This window comes from Anastrepha ludens, chromosome 2 (genome assembly GCF_028408465.1).
Source record: "Anastrepha ludens isolate Willacy chromosome 2, idAnaLude1.1, whole genome shotgun sequence".
NCBI classification, from domain to species: domain Eukaryota; kingdom Metazoa; phylum Arthropoda; class Insecta; order Diptera; family Tephritidae; genus Anastrepha; species Anastrepha ludens.
The window spans coordinates 179841229-179861998 of record NC_071498.1 but is presented as its reverse complement, the minus strand read 5'-3'; the positions used below and the strand labels follow the sequence as shown (position 1 = coordinate 179861998).

At 36.5% G+C, this 20770-nt stretch overlaps 1 protein-coding gene across 11 annotated transcripts in view; it reads right to left on the bottom strand.

The window, feature by feature from the left end:
- Nucleotides 1-11669, bottom strand: part of LOC128855965 (uncharacterized) — a 152089-nt gene extending 140420 nt beyond the window's left edge. For 5 of the 11 annotated variants that reach the window (XM_054091254.1, XM_054091257.1, XM_054091258.1 and 2 more), the window contains exon 1: nt 10829-11655. The gene's annotated coding sequence lies outside the window, so the exon portion shown is untranslated. Of the gene's footprint in view, nt 1-10828 lie in introns of all 11 variants that reach the window. The other 6 variants (XR_008453775.1, XR_008453776.1, XM_054091252.1 and 3 more) reach the window with 4 other exon arrangements.
- Nucleotides 11670-20770: the final 9101 nt, after the last annotated feature.

The window sequence follows — 20770 nt, the reverse complement described above, 5'->3', positions numbered from 1 at the left end:
CATTTTTCTTTGAATATCAAAATAACACCAGTTTTTGGAAAACCCTTTACTTAAAAGTTTGTATTAAACGTTTCTTTTTTAATAATATATTATTTTTAAATTTTAAAGTGGCCATAGCTCGAGCAAGCATTTTACATAGAATCTAGAATTTAATCGCACTATACCCACTTGGCTTTCTCAAAAACTGGAAAAAAGGTCGAGAATCAATAAAATGATTTGAAAGTATTCGAATATCAAGTAACCAGGTGAAACTTAGCAGCTGCAGTTTGGCTCAATTATACTAGTTTTCATACACACAGTAAAGGTGAATGCAACGCCAGTCATCCAGAGAGGATTCAAGAAGTAAGGCATGAAATGGAAACTGCCAATAGTGATTTAAGAGAGGAAGCTCCGGGAAATATTTCTGAAAGCGACATTGACAAAAAGAGCTGCTTTAGAGTTTTCATTCGAGCTCATTTGAATGGAATAGAGTTCCACGTTTAATGACAAGGTTTCCTTTTAGTAACAAAAAACATCCTTGAAAAATGTGAGTGCCTGTTTTATTAATACTACGAGGGTTATTGGAAACGTCCGTGCAAAGTCAGAGAGATGACACTACTGGCGCGTGTCGAGATCATTTGCTACTAACAAGCACATCTTGGAAGCGCACACACCAAATTTCAGCTAGATCGGTTTATTTCTTTGCGTTTGGCGTTCGCTTAAATCGAAGAAGTCGAGTGATTTTACATTTCCTTTATAACAACGCATCAGCTCACACCACAGCAGTTGTGGTCGCAAAATTAATGGAAATAGGTTTCCAACTGGCTTCACATCCCCCTGTTTTCTCTAGATATGGCTTTCTCGGATCTCGCAGACTATTGTTTGTTCCCTAATTTGAAGAAATGGTTGGTGGGGAAAAAATTGTATTCAAAGGTGATTGCAAACGAATGGCTACTTTTCAGACTTGGACAAATCTTATTCTTCGGAAGGAATCAACAAACAGAACAGCATTGGACGAAGTGGAAGAGCCTAAAAGGGGAATATGTTGAAAATTAAAAAAAAAGTTTATCGGAAAAATTTAAGTTTTTTTTATTTTTGCACGTACTTTTCAAACGACTCTCGTAGAAGCCGCCGTAGCCGTAGCCCGGGTAGAGAACCCAAAGTAGACATGCAACACGAAATGAGAGATAAACTTTTTTTTTAATAGCGGTTGCCCTCGGCAGACAATGGCAAACCTCTATAAAAAAGCTGCTCACAAAAATCCATTTCGCGTTCGGAGGCCACATTAAACTGTAGACGCCGGCCACGCCAACTGATTGGAAAGTTTGAAATTTTGATGAGAATTATATGAGTTTTTTTTTTAATTTTGTAAAAGGTTTGAACAGTTGTGTTCTATGGTTTTCGTTGTAGATTTATGAAATAAAAAATAAATTAGGGGAAAATGGGGAGTTGTGAGACACAGGGAGTTGTGAGACATTGTTACCTTTCGGCATTATTCATTTGTTTACATTCGATTTTAAGTGTCAAGAAGTGTTCTCGATGCGATCTCTCTTTTCAGCTAGCATTGGCCATATTTACACGCATTCGACGCGTCTCTCCAGTTACTGTGTTTTGGAACTTCTCTGTAAGTTTTTTTCATCATTTGTTTTGCGATACATTCGATCAGTTGTTGAAGCGAATTGCAAATGTTAATATATACAAATTATTAATTGTCCTATTAGCTTTGAATTTACACATTCACTTCGGCATGAACGTTCGATGTGTTTATGACTACGCGGCCATTTATAAAAAAAACGATTTGGGGAGTTGTAAGACAACAAATGTGGGGAGTTGTGAGACACCGTTTTTTTCGACGTTTTAACGCATCTTTCATAAGTACCTCGCAATATTCATGCATTGTTTGTATATATATCATGAAATTTTTGGTTAAATTTGAGTTTTTATTGTTTTAAGTTAAGCAGAAACAATTCCATTCATTGCAATGTATGCGATCGAGCTATGCACCTAAAGTGTGCCAATTTACGTACTGGTTATTATACATGTTCTCACTGCGAATCATCAGGTTGATGGCATTGCATTTTTTATACACATTTTTATAACAATTGTCTTTTCTTTTTTATTTTTCATCTTAATAAAGAACTAACAACTAAAATAAGTCATTTTTATTGACTTAAACCATGGTGTCTCACAACTCACCACATTTTTGTATTTTGTATTATATTTTATATGATTATATACAATTTTAATTTTAAGGAAAATTGTAGTTTTGTTAAATAGGCCATACCAATAGCTTCCAGTATTCATTGACTAAAGATTCCATCGTTGACATATGCAGAATATTAAGATTTTGAGTAATACGGGTCCAAAAACAAAACCCGTCTCAAAACTCCCCATTCTCCCTTAATATTTAAAATTAGATCAATGTAAGGCGTTCTTTGGACTGTAAACACAGGTGTACTCGTATATATATAATATTTGTATATATCACAGCATATAAGCCAAATGGACTGCCATACAAATACTTCTGTAGCCATCGTTGCCCAAAACAAGAAACAAATGTTAACCAAATAACCCTTGGTTAAACTTTCAATAAAATAGCAAATTTTTTATTTATTTCAAAGAGATATCAAATTAAGAAACAATCCTACTTACGCCAGTCATAGCGTTTAATATACTTAAAGCATATTTAAATATGAGATGACCCTGGTAAAAAAGTTTCTTCCTCTCGCCATGCAGGGTCTTCGAAAGACGCGTAATGTTGTGTAAAGTAAAACGTGTAAAAATTTAGGCTCAAAATACGGCTCTTAGCACTTAAATGTAGTGCATGGCATCATCATATCTTTAAATACCGACTATGTCGTGGCTATGGAGCTCCTGCTCCTATTTGTGGTGTGCGTCTTTATGTTGTTCCAAAAATGGAGGGACCTACAGTTTCAAGCCGACTCCGAATGGCAAATGGATTTAATTTTATGAGCAGCTTTTTTCATGGAGGAAATACATTTGGAGGTTTGGCATTGCCTGCCGAGGGGCGACCGCTATTAGAAAAACCTATTTCTATCATTTTGCTGTTTTAAGTACGCAGGTTTAAATATACGCACTGCCGAATGGTAATCACATGCCAGCACTCTTCTCTACATAACGTCCAATTTTTGATCTTCCGCCCTTTTTCTATCCTCGACAAAACCAGTTTCTTGGACTTTTTCATCAACTTTTATCCACACGTTTGGACGATTATTTGCACTAAAATTCTGCGATTTGTTTTTCTTAAAGATCGACCATTTTTTATTATGTAAAAGTGTGCATTTATCTACTGATGTCACAGATGACATAAGAAAGGTATGGTCTAAGAAATATTCCCTACTGCCATCTAGGCGTCACGAGACCATAATTGCTTAAAAGGCGATAGAACTTCAAATATTCACAATATAACTAAAAAATTTAGCATTATATTCTCAAAAGGCTATATGGCTCTTAACAGCCATTCATTTTCTCCACATTGTTGTTGTAATAATACGAAATACAGACTGTGTCTCGATATACAGTAGGTTCTGTTTTTATGCTGTAGATAGGTTCCGCAAGAAACAGCATAAAAAAAACAGCCTAAAAAAAGCTACTAGTTCTATAGTAAAACTATAGATACGTTTCAAATGCTAAAACCGCATAAATCTGAAATAATGTAATAAAATCGCATAAAAAAGGGCACTAGTCCCATATTATAACTATAGATACGTTCCATACACCGCATGAATCTGTGATGAGTTTTTGCTTAGCTGGTTTAGAATCTTGTTTATATGTACAATTCCCGATAGGTCGACATGCATTTTGTAATTAAAAAAAAAACCGCACTATTTCAAAACCGCATAAAAAAAGCCGCATAAAAACAGAACCTACTGTACTTACTTAGGAGTAGAAATAACATCACAGATAAATTTAAAAGAAACTGTTGAAAACAGAACAGCTGCAGCAAAAAATGGTATTAATGCTTCGTGGGCGTGTCTTTTAAAAAATAAAGAAATTTCAATTGAAGCTAAATGGAAACTTTTTCTTGCAAATTGTCGTTCAATACAATCATACGCAGCACAGGTGTGAGGTTTTGAGTGGTTTGAAGAAGTTGATATATTGCAAAAGTGTTTTGTAAAGCGAGTTCTGAAGCTACCATCACATATGCCTACATAGGTACATACTTTTTTTGGAAACCGGCATGCAAGAAAATCATTTGTTCCCTTTAGAACTGTTCCTTAAGTATGTGCACAGAATATTATTTATATAATCAGAAAATCGACTGCCACATTAGCTATCCAAAATTGTTATAAAGAAAGAAGTCTTCAGGATTAGAGATTTAAGGAACTTGTCTAGTAAAAACGATGTCATTTGGCGAACAGATAACATACAATCAGAAAGCTGGATAGAAGAAGCAAAATTGCTTTTAACAAACCACAACCAGGCTAGGCTGGAATTAGATTGGTCAAAAGGTAAGGTTTATTTAAAAACATATGATAAAAAGGGTGTTTTAATTGGCGCGGGTCGATTTTGGCGCCCTGTGGCAGCCATTTTGTTTTGGTGACATCTGTCAAATCTTTTGTTTATTATTCAGTTGTTAATGCCAAATCATCATGGCAAGTTACACGATTGAACAGCACGTTCAAATGATAAAACTTTATTATCAAAATGAGTGTTCATTAACGCAAACGTTGCGCGCATTGCACCCATTTTTCGGTAGACGTGGTGGTCCTTCCAATTCCTTATGGCCCATATTGACCCATATTTCAAATTCAATTTCAATTTTCAATTTCAATTTATTTGATTTGTTTTGTACATAGGAAGACAGAGACTTGTGGTAGTACATCTTCTTATAATTCTAGAATACGAGGATGGTATACATAGAAATGCTACTTAGATTTAAAACTATATTAACTATTAAACTTATAGACTAAAACTTAGAGTAGTAAGTGAGAAGAAGAGAAAGGAGAAGGAAAGGGGTATTAAAGGTTAGAAGTAGTTAGAAACTGCAGTTTTAAAACACCTTGCTTGTTTTATAAGCTTTATTGTAGTTGGTATAGAATTCCATAGTTTAATGGCACTGACAAAGAACATGCGTTCTGATTCCAAGTAAGTGTAAGTCGGAACAATTAGATTCAATGTTCGGGTGCACTGGCATTGTTTAATGTTTTTATACAGGTACAATGGTTTTTGTGTGTATATTAGTTTATGCAGGAACAAAACAGAGCGTATTTTGAGATACGAGTCGAGGTTATGATCGAGAATCTGTTTTGAGTAGATAGATATATGGTCATATTTCCGTTTTTCAAACACGAAACGCGCTGCATTATTTAAAACGATTTGCAATTTTTGTTTCGAATTATTATCAAGCCTGCAATATACTAATTCAGCGTATGATACATGAGGAACAATGAGTGATCTAACAAGTTTTAATTTAGTTTGCCGTGTCAGTAAGTAGGCAGTACAATATAGCTTTCTAAGAATATTATATACCTTGTTTACAACAAAGTTTACATGGTCAACGCATGATAATCTTGAATTTATTCTGAAACCCAGGTTAGTTACTATTTCATCAAAGTTAATATTTACTTCATTAAGTAATATTGGCGGCAAAGAGTTAAGGTCATACTTTGAATGAGAAATAGCAATCGCCTTCGTCTTTGACTCATTTAATTTCAAGTTGTTAGATTTGGACCAGTTAGAAATACGAGTGAGGTCTTCATTAAGCCTTGCTATCAAATCTTCAATATTGGCCTTGACAGGTAGATCTGGGTGTCATCAGCATAGAGATGAATCGACGAATTTTGGCAACACTCAACAATATCATTAATGAAAATGCAAAATAAAATTGGACCTAAAATAGAGCCCTGCGGCACACCTGACGTAATTGGTTTTAGACTTGAGTAGTTACCACCACATTTAACTTGTTGTAGCTGATTCGAAAGGTAACTTTTTATTAGTTGCAGAGAAAATGCTCCAAACTTATAGTGATAGCACAATTTTTGCAATAAAATGTTGTGATCAATAGTATCAAATGCTTTTGAAAAATCGAGTAATACTATCACTGTTAGGTAGTTTTTATTGTTTTGTTTTTGGCACAGGTATTATATTTGCTATCTTCCAAAGATATGGAAATGTAGATGAGGTGATTGACAAGTTAATTATGTGCGTAAGTGGTGGTACTACAAATGGTAGAATAATTTTAAGAAATTTAAGACAAATGCCGTCGGTCCCTATAGCATTAAATTTGACAGTATGTACACACTATATCAAATCCATCTCTGTTGCAGACACAAATTCAAACTCACCGTCATCAACATGCACTCGTAGAGGAACTTTTACAGATATGTCGAGTGGAGTCCTTTTAGATGCTAGAAAGTGAGTATTTAAGATTTCTGGGTCCAAACTGCGCACGGGCTTATTCTCTCCTGAGACACCTAAGGTTTTATGGTTTTTCCATAGGACTTTCGGAGGTAAACTATCATTGAGCTTCCATTGTAGATATGCCCTTTTGGCATCTCTAGTGATTCCAGTTACTTTATTTCTTGCTACACGATATTTTTGCCACGAGTGAGTGTTTCTATCATTTTTCCATTTCTTATATGCTTTACTACGCTCTCTAATTAAAGACAATATCTCACGCGTAAACCATGGTTTCCTATTTCCGTGGACTTTAATTTTACGCAACGGAACAAACCTATCAAATAGATGGCTGACTAAAACATTGAAATGTTGCAGTTTTTCATCCACTGTTGTGAATAACCGACACATATTCCAATTAAGCTCGGCAGCCTCCTTATTTAAGAGATCATGCTGAATAAGCTTAAAGTCTCTAAAAAATATCTCCTTTTCTTGATTGTGTCTGTTGAACTGGATGTTGTAAGATAAGAATATCAACTTGTGGTCGGAAACTCCAGCCATAGGAAGCTGATCAATATGACTGACGTAATCTCTGTCACTGACGCAAAATACATCCAAAAGACTTGGTTTGCAGTGGGGTGCAAAGCGAGTAGCATATTCATTGATTAAGGAAATTCCTAATGATTGGAAACTATCTATCAAACTCTTGGAAGAAAAATTATCACAAAGAAGGTCTACATTTAAATCACCACACACAATAATATGTTCATAGGATATGTGGAATTCCGCTAATTTATCAAATATCACTGAGAGGTCATTTCTATTGCTAGGGTTGTAAATGCATGCAACAAGACATTTGGTATTGTTATCATAAAATTCAACAAAAATGTATTCGACTTCTTGAAAAGGATCTGATCTACAGATCTCTTTCCATTTAAAATTATTTTTAAAATATAAAGCAATGCCACCTCCTCGAGTCTTCGTAGTCCTATCACATCTAATAATAGTATAGTCGCACAGGGAATATACATTATTATCAATATAGTCTTTAAACCATGTCTCTGTAATACATATTAAGTCAATGCTCAAATTATCGAAAACAAAATTTAGATAGTCAATTTTTTCAGCATTCAAACTTCGCGCATTCAACTGACAGACATTAAACCCATTGTAGCGATTAGAAATGAGTTTAAGCAATCCTCTTGCATGTTCTTTGTCTACTTGTTTTGCTATTTCATTACACATTGACAGTTTATGGTTGGGAGTATAAGCAAGGTGGAGGAATTTAAATAAAGCAAGGGGATAATGAGATAGATAGGAATGAGATCAAAATAAAAAAGATTACATTGTAAAGCCAAGAATATGAAAAGTACAAATGAGATGAACGAAATAGAAATGATACTAAAATAAAAATGATTACAATGTAAAGCAAAGAGTTTGGAAAACATAAATGATAAATAAGAGAATAAATTTAACGCAGACATAACATTAATAATATAACGCATAAATGTTTTTGGTTTTACATATTAGCAGTTGCAATGCTCTCTATACTCGTTTTTTCAGTTATAATTACAGCATCAGTTTGGGGCCGAGCTCTAACAAACACTTGCCCACGAACAGAGAAAACTGACGTTAGACGCTTTTGCTTTTTATATTGCATAGCCAAACGCATTAGTTCGCGATTTTTTTTTCGTAAGACGTTCGTGGATAAATAGCTTCCCTTCAATACTGACGCCGACATCACTAAGAGAAAGTGCTCGTCTCTTATCTTTGCAGAATTTAGCTACAGCTTTCAGCAGTTGAGAGCGATCTGCAGCAGAGCTCAATTTGATTAAAATTGGAGCTACGCTTTTATTGTTTGGTCGCAACCGAAAAGCAGAACGTACAGGCGCTAGTCTTACTTGAAGCGTTTGGCACAGCTTGGAGAAATCATTTAGAATGTCCTCATCTTTCCTTATAGGCAACCCACTAACAATCACATCTGTTGATATTGCGTTGTTCTCATATACATTTAGTTGTTCGGTGAGTGCATATACCTCGCTGCGCAATTTGTCTACATTAGCACATTTCAGTTCAGTTTTTTTTACGCGCTCTTCCATGTGCTTAACTGCCGACTTCAAGTACTTCATAACATCCGCTGATAACTCACTGAATCGCTCCATTACTCGCTCTTCCGATTCTCTTAGTCGTAATGTTAGCTCTTCAATGATGCTCTGCTTTTGTGATTCTAGGCGACTCTCAATTTTCGCAAACCACGCATTGAGAGTAGCGCTTGATGCATCGGTACTAAGGGACTTACTTTGTACTGAAGGCGTTTGCGGGGATGGAGACAATTTGTTCAAGGCCGTTGTTCGTGTTGACATTTTTGGCATGTTAGTAAATTCAAACAATTTAACAGGTGAAACAACAAGGCTTTTTCGCAGTATTTCAAGTAGTTATGTTAAACTTTATCGCGATTTTGATTTACCCGGACAAAAGAACCGCTTTTAAAGGATTTACGTAATTTTTTAGCAAACTAACACTCAGTGGATTAAATATTGTAAAAACACGGATTAAACTGCAACTACTCAAAAACAGGTCTACAAAGTCTGCTGATACATTTGATTTGGACCTAGACGATATGTGGTTCCAGCAGGACGGCGCTACGTGCCACACAACAAACGCCATTTTATTCCATTTCAACATCTACCCGCCCTTATTGAAAAACCCTGTAGAATCGAGCATGTGGATAATGAGTGCTAGAAGTGACATGATAATTTTACATAACAACAGATTTGACACAGAAACTAAAACTTGCTCAATGTGTAATTTAGGCAAGCTTGAAAACATAGCACATTTCCTGGCGCGTTGCCCCATATTAAGAAAATATAGGAAAGTCTTTTTCGGAAAATTTACCTTAAATGATTCACAACTGATTGAGATTCTCAATGAGGAAAATCACCATTGGGATAAACTTTTGCGTTTCATTAAATAAGCCTCTAGATACAGAGATTACTTAATAAAAGAGTTTAACTGGTTTTAAAAACAGTAAACCGAATAGTTGTTTTGCACGAAAAATAAATTATTGTAAATATTTTTTTCCTTGATATTAGAATAAGTAAATTTCAAATTTTATATATTTTCCTTCTATTTGCAATAAATACTAGTACTAATACCAATAATGTTATATTCGTCTTAACTTTAAAATCCTTGTAAGCCACACATACTCATACATCATGACTTATATGTATTATCTAGAATTACCTGCAAATCATCAGTAGGCAATATGCGGCCTACCTAAGTCGCAAAGAACCGAAAAAATGAAGTCATCCAGAAAGGGTCTCAGTAATGACCTATCTTTGCAGATTTCTAAACATTTATACTTGTGCGAGTTTCTTGTTTGGCTTCTAAAAGATGTGCGCACTGTCTGCTGACAGAAATTTTATTCAAAACAATTAGTTATTCATTATTTTTTGAAGCGTTTGCTATTCATTTACTAACGCCTGAAAGCTCGCAACGGAAATAAAGCAGCCTAAATAGCGAAAAAGGGTTAATGGATTGAAATTGAGGTGAGGTTTTAAGAGTGGAGTAAAGGTGTCAGTCAGCAAAACTGGCTATTCAAAACATAAGGAACCACGTGGGGGAGGCAACATCGGCATATAGACCATCACGCAGGCATTTATACGTAAGTAAATACATTTGGTTTAAAATGTGTATGTAAATATGTGTATGTGTGTGTGTGTGCTTACAGAAATAGTAAATGCATAGACGGGTATTTGTGTCTTACACAAATAAATGGCTTAAAAGGCAACAGCAAAGAGACTGTAATTGTATGAGTGATTTACGCCAACACCTAATTATTGTGCCTACTTTTTTTCTTTTTTCTAATAATGAAACCTACAAGGGATTCTATTCCACACCTAGCTTAATCATTAGTAGCCACAACCAGCAATAACTCTTTGTAAACGTATTTCATATATAACTCATATCCACTTGCATACATACAGACGTGTTAAACTTTCGGCCTTCAGACCCAATTCAAGTAATAATTTATTTTAATTCGCTATTCGTGCGCTCATTTGTATTTGCCACAAAATTTGCAGGCACATTTCTCTTCTACATATTTATGTTTATATATGAGTGCGTGCGTGTGTGTGGCTTTGCTTATGTACGGCACACGCCACTTTCGCTCATCTGCCACATTCTTTTTCTCTATTCCACAGTGTCCTTTTTATGCGTCTGTCCGCCGCTACGCCGTACACCGCAATGGGTGCGTGTGACTTTGTGTGGGTGTGTGTGTGTGTGCCTAGAACGCACGCGTTTCAACTACACCTGTGCATGTACACACACAAACAAGCAAAAGAAACTTTCCACCCAGCTGACAGACGCAATGTTGGCACAACACAACACACAACTTGGCGTAAACTAACACATTTCTATAATTTAATATAAATATTTGCACTTTTTTTTCTTGCTTTTTCACTTCACATTTCACACTGCTTGGCATTACATTTCGTATATTTTATTTCGTTTCATTTATTCATTCAAATATATGCACAGAAACACAAATTTTCATTTTGCCTCCTTTTTAGTGTTATTCGTTTTTCGCTTGTGTAGTTGTGCATATGTGCGCGTACATCAATATTCCTTGCCTGCTTTTCTCATGTACATACATACGATATGTATACACACACATGTATGTGCATATACGAAATTTCTTGTTCACTTGTCACATTTTGTTTTTTATTCTTCTATTTTTTTCCTTTTCACTTTTTTGTTATTTCTTTCCACAAAGCTGTGTGCTATGCTCTGTTATGGCCAGCATGGAAGCAGTGTGAACGCGCGCGCATCACCTATGCTTCTGTCGTACTATTGGTGTTGAATGTTTTGCGGATACTAAATTCCGTTGCATGCCCCATTCGTTGTGGCTCTGGTGTGCGTTGATAGCGCAGGACATGCAAAGGAATGTGTACAGATGATTTGTGAGCCGCATGCGCTTTACTTGAGTAAAAGCTCAAGCGCATTGTGAGCGCAAGCTTTTGGGCGGTGGGCAGTGTGATTATCAGATGCTTTTTCCCCAAGCCCACATTTGCGACTAATGAATGCTTTTCCTCTATTGATTCAAGTGTTGTTTATTTTTGTGATTAGCTCTACAGTTAGAAGAATTGGCATGTCTGATGTTGAGAAACATTTCGCAGTTACATATTCAGAATCTTTGTACCAAATAGCCTATGAATCAAAACATGCGTTCCCCTAAATAAATTGGAATTAGTAATTTTTCGCAACGCTTCCACAGGAGACAATTTTCACGTCACTCATACGCTCGGGTGCGCAATGGAAGAAATAAATATTTGAGTTCCTGGTTGAAAAAGTTCATAAGGTCTCATGAACCACGAACTCTAGTTGGTTTTTAAAATCAAAATTTTGGTTATTAATAATCACCCTAAAAACACGGCAACAAATGTTACTAAGTGAAAAAATGTATAGACAATTATGATTTGTTAAATTTTGGTGCTAGGTGAGATCAAGAAGGTTGCCCAAATAGTGGGGCTTGGCCAAAAACATCGAATTCATTCTTTGTGACACCATTGCGAAGGTGGTAAAGCGTAGGAAGACCGATAGGACGAAAGGAGAAAGAGGAGAGGGTGGGGGGAGAAGGTGTGGTTAAGTAAATGCGAATTACGAACGATGGCTGCGTTGCGATTGCGTTAACCGTTTTATGCTGCTGATAAAATTCATCAGATTTTTAGTACTAAGACCTGTTATATCAGCAAGCGTAGCAAAGAAGCGAGAGCCAAGATGCCTAAGTCTTAGCCCCGCGAGAGCAGGCCGCTAAGAAGAAGGTGCTGAGCTGATTCCACCCCAATCTCCACACAGTTGACGCAGAAAGGACTCGAGGTAATTCGAAGTATCACAGTATGCATGCCACGCGGATAGTGTCCTGTGAGAAAACGCACTAAATTGGAAAGCTGAAATTTTGACAACTTTGAAAGATCCTTCGTTTGCTTCCCATCCATACGTAGCGAGAAAAATTCCGCAAACTTACAAGTTAGTGTTCTTGTCTAGCGCTCGCTGAGTTGGCATGAAGCCCATCTTTCCAAGAGCAGACCGCTGACGATCCTTTCGCGGGGAAAGGAGAGGATTAGGATCCACAGGTCCCTTGTCTGGTCAGCTCTTCCACCTCACAGATGAGCTTTATATCAAATAATTCGGATGCCATCGGAAGTGAAGCCAAGCACTCCCTGACTAGTTTCGCATGTACCGTCATTGATCGAGGACTTTGATTGTCGCTAGGCTATCGGAGTAAATATTTACTTCCTTCACAGTTTATTCGCAGGTGAATAGCCAATCAGCTGCTTGTTTGATTGCGTATACCTCTGCTTGGAATACACTGCATTGATTCGGTAACCTGAATTTGAGTCTGATGGGAAGCTTTTCATTGATCCGGAAGAGGAAGAGTATGAACTTTATCCATGCTTAGAATATCGCAACCCAATATCCTAAGTCTGATTCTGGAAAACGCCGGGCAGCTACAGGGGAAATGCTTTGCAGTGTCGTCTTCCTCAAGAAAGGATAGATATATCGGGCTGTTGACGACCGTCATGGCCGCCATATGCTGACCACAGGCGTTATGCCCTGTGATTACACCCACCAGTACTCTCACGTCCTTTCTGCTGAGTTTTAGGAGGAAGGTCGCTGATTTCCTGTTTGGTTCTTTCACAAAGCACTTGGCTACTCTACTATTCAGTTTTGTCTTACATTCACCGACTAACTTCTAAGAGCAGCGGGGGTTAGCAAGTGCTTTCTGATAATAATTTGAGACTTCAACCCATAAAACCTGTAATTGATCTTAAAATATTGGAGCTTCCTGTCAGGTAAGGAGTAAGAGCTCTTATGCCCCCTTTATTGTATCTTAGAAGAAATTCAGAGATTTGGCGAATGCCTTTAGTTTGGCTGCTGAACTAAGATGGCCCCTTTTTCTTAATATTGCACCGTCTGTCAGAACACTATTTTAGTTTATATAGCCCGATTTAAGAGTGTATTACGGAACTGGAACATGGATTGGGCATGGAACTGTCTGTACCGTTACTACAATAGTTCCTTATTTTTATTTTTCTGTTTATATTGGTTTATTTTAATTTTACTCGGTAAGTCTTTGCGACCTTCTTATCGAGGAGCCCTTTTGCGACTGCTACTATGGATTCTTTGCATACTTCACAGAAAGGATCCAAAATGAAGCTACCATTTCCGTCCACGATTTTCCAGTCAATAAATCCCTTCACTGCCAAAAACTTAGCAATTCATGACACGCGTGATAACTTTATGTTGTGCTGAGAGTCCAGTGGTGTTTGCAAGTTCTTCTCAGTATTCAATGCGGTTTTGTACATTTCTAAAAACTATGCGCGTATTGTATCCCTACTTTAAGCACTTCTTTGAATATTCAAAGCCATGAATGCAGACTACAATCGCAAATATTTTCTGCTGTTTATCACAGCTTTTAGAACAGCAAAAGAAATGATTATTTTTCCAATATTTTACTCGCTAATTGTATTTATGATTTAATTAATAACAAAAACGGATAAGAGTTCCATTTCAGCTACCTCAAAATATTTATCAAAGCTTTTACGAAGTAAGAAATCTCAGGCATGAGAAATAAAGTTTCATGCAGTTCACCATATGAAGCAAAAAAGCTCTTCAAACGAACTTGTGCTCAATTCAAAGTGCCACTCTCTCAAAAGCACTGACTGCCAAAACCACTCGATTGCTGATGCATGCGTGCATACATACATACATACATACATGCATACACACATGTATATATGTACATATTGAAGAATAATTCATGATCTGCTTGAGACATTTCATTATGAGCGCATTTTGTGCACCTCGCATTCTAACGACAAAGAGGCAAAGCGTAGTTGGGATTCTCTAGTGAAGGTAGAAAAGCATAACAAATGCAACAACAAAAGTTCACCAATGTTTGTTGAGAGTAAAACTTTGTATGCAAAACCAGTGAACAGCGAACTGAGCAGGCTAACAAACGACAACAAATGCAAGCAAATAACAACACACAGCCATGGGCAGGTATCAAGAAATTTATGCACACACACACATGTGTACGGGTGGCTACATACATGCGAACTTGTATGCCTAAAAATGGATGCGCTGAGCGTTGCGCAACTGAAAAATACCGGCAATCGGCAGATTTTGTTGGCCAAAGTAAACAAAGCGCGAACAAACACTGGCGCAGGCACAACAAAAAAAACAACAACAATAACATGAGCAACAAGAAAAAGGAATGTAATAAACAGGGTAAAAGTTACAAAAACAACAAACATAATAAATGTAACATTAATGACAGTAAAAGCGCCAACAAACAAAGCAACAAAGAAAGTAAGAACACTGGAAAACATAATTTATTCTAGGCAAGCGAAATGCAATGAAAAGCAAAAGGAAAAGCAGCAAACTGAAAAAAAGGAAAAATGCAATGAAAAGCGAAACATACGGACATAATGCAAGAGACTGAGTGTCCAGCTGAAAATGTAAAGTACGAAATTAAAACCAGCAAACTTTCCTGAGTGCGCGCATCTGATTCCTGTACAAACGCGGCTGCTTGCCACAGCACATCGCTTGGTGCTGCACTGTTATTATGGCGCTTTATACCATTATTGTTGTTATTGTTATAGTTTGGTAGCAAAAAAAAAGGAATTAATTTTTACTTAATTTTCTGCTACACTCTCACACTTTACGCGCTTTCGCTTATGCCTCACATTTTTCATAGGCAAAAAATGCTGCTCATCCCACAGGCGATAAAGAGACCTGAGCAGACAGACTAGCAGGCGCGGTGGCAGGTGAAATGAGCGAGGCGTGCATGCTGAACGCGCCAAGTCGGGAGATGGGTAATTAAAGTATTGAATTGATTAAATGGCATTGAGCGGTTGTATGCAATTTCCTGGCCAAAGCGCGGAATTGTGCGAAAGGAAGGAGAGAAAAAGGGAAGAAGCAAAGGAATTTAATAGTGTTAAGCAGCAACAGTTAAATGAGGAAGGAGAAAATGAGACACACAAACATAGGTATATCTCACCTCAAACATAAAATTATGTTTATATGTGTTAACGGGTTGTATGTATACGACACAGCATTTATTTGCATGCCATTTACACTACGCATAATTATATATATAATATTTTATGCAGGTATGTATGTGCGTATGTATATGTGCATAAGTGCATATATGTATATTTATGAAGCTGCTTGCAGCTGGTAATCAGTATGAATAGGCCAATGAAGGCAAAGTGCAAAAGCGTTGCAAATAAACCAGTCAACTAATGAGCGCTGCGTGTAACGTCTTTGGAATTAAAAAAGTTTTGCTGACCCACAAGAGAACCATTGAGGGCAACTTAATTTGCAGTGAAAGTAATTGGCATTATATTTGCCACAGTTTTACTTTTGATACCAGCTAAAAAGATATAAAAAAATGTGCGTTCTTTTCAATTTAACCTTTTGCTTTTACTTACCACTAATCAGTTTGAAAAAGTCTTCTGCTGAATATCAAATGAACATAGCTGATTTTTTGGTTACTTGTGCCTTCCAATCAGTTTCCGTTAATTTAGTAGAGGCCTTAGTAGAATTTTTTATTGAAACAAAAAACGCTGAAGAAATCTGCAAAAAAAAAGAGAGGACATTTAATTTGCTATTAAAGTTTTAATATTAAGGGAAGACATTTAATTTTATATTATTTTTACTGATGTGTGTTTGCCAGTGATTGAAATTCATAGACATTTGTTTTCCTCTTTGTTTCTACCATAACTTGTTTGTTTTTTTATCCAGTTCCTCATCTTTATCTCTATCTCTATCTCTATCTTTATCTTTATCTTTATCTTTATCTTTATCTTTATCTCTATCTTTATCTTTATCTATCTTTATCTTTATCTTTATCTTTCCATTTATCTTTATCTCTTCTAAAATATTCGCTGTTTTGGGTATAAAAACGCAATAAATTTATTGCTAAGAGCAAAGTTGTGGCAACACTGTATAACTAGACTAGTGTGACGTCACCCTCTCGCTGGTGGACGCAATCTTATTTCCATCCTTCTTGGTAAAAAATTTTTAAACGTGAAGTACACGCCCGAGTACAACAGACATTTTTTGGAATTATTTTTAGTCAGTATGTCTGCAAAGTATGGACCATAAAGAGTTTTAAAAGTATTTTTCATTTATTTCTCTCTTTTACTGTAAAAAATTCTGGAAACTAGGTTCCCATTTGACGCTCTAGAGATATTTAACACTTCAGACCTGAATTGCAGACTTCACTAGATTTTCGGTTTTGAATCACAATCAAACCACCTGTCTGTTCAAAGAATGTAAGTTGTGAGTTCTTGCATCAAGTTTATGGTGAATTGGAAATTTGAAAATGAGATTTACATATTTTACTCGTATAAAATCTTCTCCTTTTGACAGATACATTTAACTTTTACGTCAGCACCAAATTTCAGGTGTTTCAGGCGAGAAACTTTCTAATGTTTTCCCTCTTTCACATTTCGGAGGAAAATATCAACCATCAATCGATTTGTCACTTTCCATCATTTGTATGCATGTATGTGTGCATGTACTCTATTATTTTTATGCTCCACTCTTACATATGTATGTATGTACTTGCAGCAAAGACATGACATCTTCATTTCTTAAATACGCAAAGCCATCAGGATTCACACTATCTACCAGACACACATATCCATCCATACATACATACATACAAGCTTAGTACCCCACAAAACATCATTAACACGAGCTATTTTATCACGCTGGGGAACAAAGCTACCGAGAAAAGGAAAAACATGCACTCATTCTATTATTATAAACACGTACAAAAGCGAAACAACAACAAGAAACGCACGAAAATAAATGCAAACAACAGCAGCAGAGTGTACATAACAATAGCTAAACACACACACACATACGCACACACAAACTCCGCTGACCATTCGCTCGCTGAAAGACTGACTATGCAAAGTCAAAATTTGCCAAACAAGTCACGTGCTGTATGTGCGTCTCGTCTACCCTGCAGGAAAAACAAAGCCAGAGGGGAATTTATTATAATTTTATTGCTAATAAGAAAAAACTCCTCCTACTTGTATGTATAGGGTTTGTGTGTATGTGTTTGCAAATTGAAAATGTAATCGAATGCGAGAGCGAGAGCGACATGTGGGTGCCACTGTATCTCTTTTCAAACTATTAAGTTATTTAAATCTCTACTCAATCGACTTTAAATATAGGTCCTTTTTGAAATTCTTCTTTCTCTTCTTCCGCAATGGCTTCACAGCAGACTGTAATTGGCACCAGTACGCCCAACTGCGACACTTTGGAACAGCCACCCCAATTTAAACTAATTTGACTTAAATGAACTTAAATTATAATCTGTTAATTTTAAAAACAATTTAAACCCAACAGGAATTGTACAGTCCAACAAAATTTTATTGAAATATCGTCTGCTGTGTGTTTGATGGTTTTTTCTTTGCACTGCAAGCCAAAATGTCTTGAAAATCTGAATTTAGACACTGTTACGCACATCAAAAACCTACGATAAGTGCGTAATCTCTGCAAACCATTGATACTCTTTCTTTCGATAAATTGTATTTAGATGTCTCAATAGCAATTCTCATACCGCCAGAATGTTCCACCGTCTGTGAGATCACTGGTGTGAGTCTTTATAGATCTCGAGTAGTTTATATTTATTGTACTCCATATTGGATTAAGTCTGACACAATGAAAAAGTTGGTGCGAATAAGAGTTTACCTCTTCGCACTCACCTAGCTCCGAATCGATGGCACGAATCAGGTGCAAGTACTGCTACTTAAAGTTGTATATCTTTAACATCGCATTTACAATTTTCGAGCCAGGTCTTTGCTGGTAACTTTGGAAAAATTTGTGCAAAAAGGTTAGTTTAATTACTAGCATATGACAGAAATTCGTCGTACCATTAAGCGAAAATTCTACTGCGAATTCTCAAAGCTTCTTCGACCGTGTATTCCACTTCCATCTGCTGCTTCCTTTACAACTTGATCTGCTTTTTCATTAATTGGTAAACCAGAATGGCCCGGAGATCATACCACAAAAAAATTTGGTAATTTAAACTCTGAGAGCTTAACGTGGAACAGAGAGATACCGTGGTTGTTGGAACAATTGTCTTTTAAGAGCTTTCAGACTGCTAGGCTCCCCAAGAAGGTAACAACTTTATCCTGTTTCATACTTATTTAGCAACCCTTCTATTATATTTTGATCTGTAATTATCTTTCAACTTGATGCAAAAACGCATCTCGAATGCTGCACTTTCAAACGCTCCCACGACACTCGGTTCTACGTTACCAGAGTGACTCGGATTTATACTTATATTTGGTCAAGAACTGTTACTTCAACAGCACTGCCCAAAAATCTATTATAAATAAAAACTCTATTGATATTACAACAACAAAAAACATTCTAAAAAAACGTATTTCTACCAAGGCGAATCTATTAGAGGTGGTGTTGGTAAATCAGCTGATTTGTTTGTGGCTGTCACCTCAGAATGAAACAAGGCGAATTCATTATCTCTTTTCTAGTTTCCCAATACTTTGCTTTGAAAATCAAACGTACAGAACATTGTTGTTGGTCTAATGCCACCACCTTTAATGAAGGCGCCTTGATTTCTACAGAAATTTCCAAGACTCCTTAACTTTTCAAAGCTCGCCAGTTTTTAAGTACTCCCCTTCTTTAAATTCAAAAAATTGTCATATTCAACATATATTATATATACTTTTATTTTATTTTTCACTTTGTGAAGTTTTTAATAAACCTTTCATCGGCAGACCATCATTATCACACACAATTATCTTACGAGCGCTGTTAGCCAAGACATAATTTAGACATACCTTTTAATGGTTTAGGCCAACCTACCATACCAGCATCACATGTTTCTGGTTGGCCCAACCTCCACTTATTTTAGACAATATAAATAGTTGTAGGTTTTGGATTTCTTATTATTTATTTTACTTATATTCCAAGTAGTGAGAGAACCATGCTGCTATATAATTTGTTTAGCAATTCTGAATATTATTTCTCCAAATATGTCATACAATCTGTGAACCCGAACAGCAGCTAGACGATTAAGGTCACTGGATGCTCCTTTCTTCAACAGCCTGAGGCAGTACACCAACCTAAATCCGATCAATATTCTCCATTACATCAACAGCTCTGGTTGGCAGTAGATATCAGCCTGTTGGTGGTCTCATAATGGCATCAAAACAGCGCTTTAGTGCTACTTGGGGAATGCCAAAGTGATACTTCAACCATTTCTCCTACCAACCCACCTACCATACCATACGAAATTGATTTTACGCACAAATATAAATCATATGGAAACGCGCCAAAGCGAAAATAAAGGCAAATCAAGCGAATAAGTAAAACAAAACATTGGGCCTCTTCGATTCGCCAAACATTATCAAGTTGCGAATAAATGCATCAACTGGCATAAATAAACGTATGTTGCTGGCTCTGAAAGAGCTGCCAAAATTTACATTTGTTTGGAAGTACTTAATGCGTATTATTAAGACCGCATTTTTACTCGGAAACATTTGTTGCTTCAACTCGTTACTTGAGATGCTCGGGCTCTGCAAACAGCCTTTGTGTTCTCGTTCCTCTCACAGGTGGAAGGCGTGTGAACAACACGGGAATAACAAAATAGAACTCGCAAAGTTGAAGCAACAGAGTTTTCCAGCACAAACGCGGTGTTACAAAAACAAAACTAAGTAAAATCTAAAGGTTAGTACTAACTTTACAGCCGTGAAATCTCGCCAGCAACACGCAGTTTGCTCTCGTGAAATGTTGCTAGCAACATTGGTTGTCAAATAAGAAGAAGTGTGAAATTTTTGGGAATCGCTACAGAAGCAATTGGCAAATTTGAGTACGAAAAGTGATTTTAAACAAATTAACACACATATATATGGACACAAAAAAATATAAAGAATATTTAATATACTAAAACTCTTTGCGAAGACGTATCACTTAAAACTGCCATATCTTCGGGTTATTCCACCTCAGGCACTTCACTCTCAAACGAACTGTCAGTTTTCACTGAATTTTAAATGGCATGTGCAATTCAAATAGGTGATGCTGGTGGATAGTTGCTGGCGTATTGCGCTGTATTTTTACGGCCTGGACTGAATACTACTTTGCCCTGAGGTACATAAGAAATTTAACGCATATTTCATGGCAATGCAATTCGTATGGATTTTGACAGCCATTTCACGTGAAACGCGAACTTAGTGCTTTGCTTAAGACTTGGTAACAGCTCAGCATTACACGACTCAGGAGGTCAATCGACGTTCTGTGTACTACGTGAAAGGAAGAGTTTTTTCCCCGTTTCCGTTACACTTTCGTTCGTTTTCCGTGAAAAATGAAGAGAAACGCCAGAATG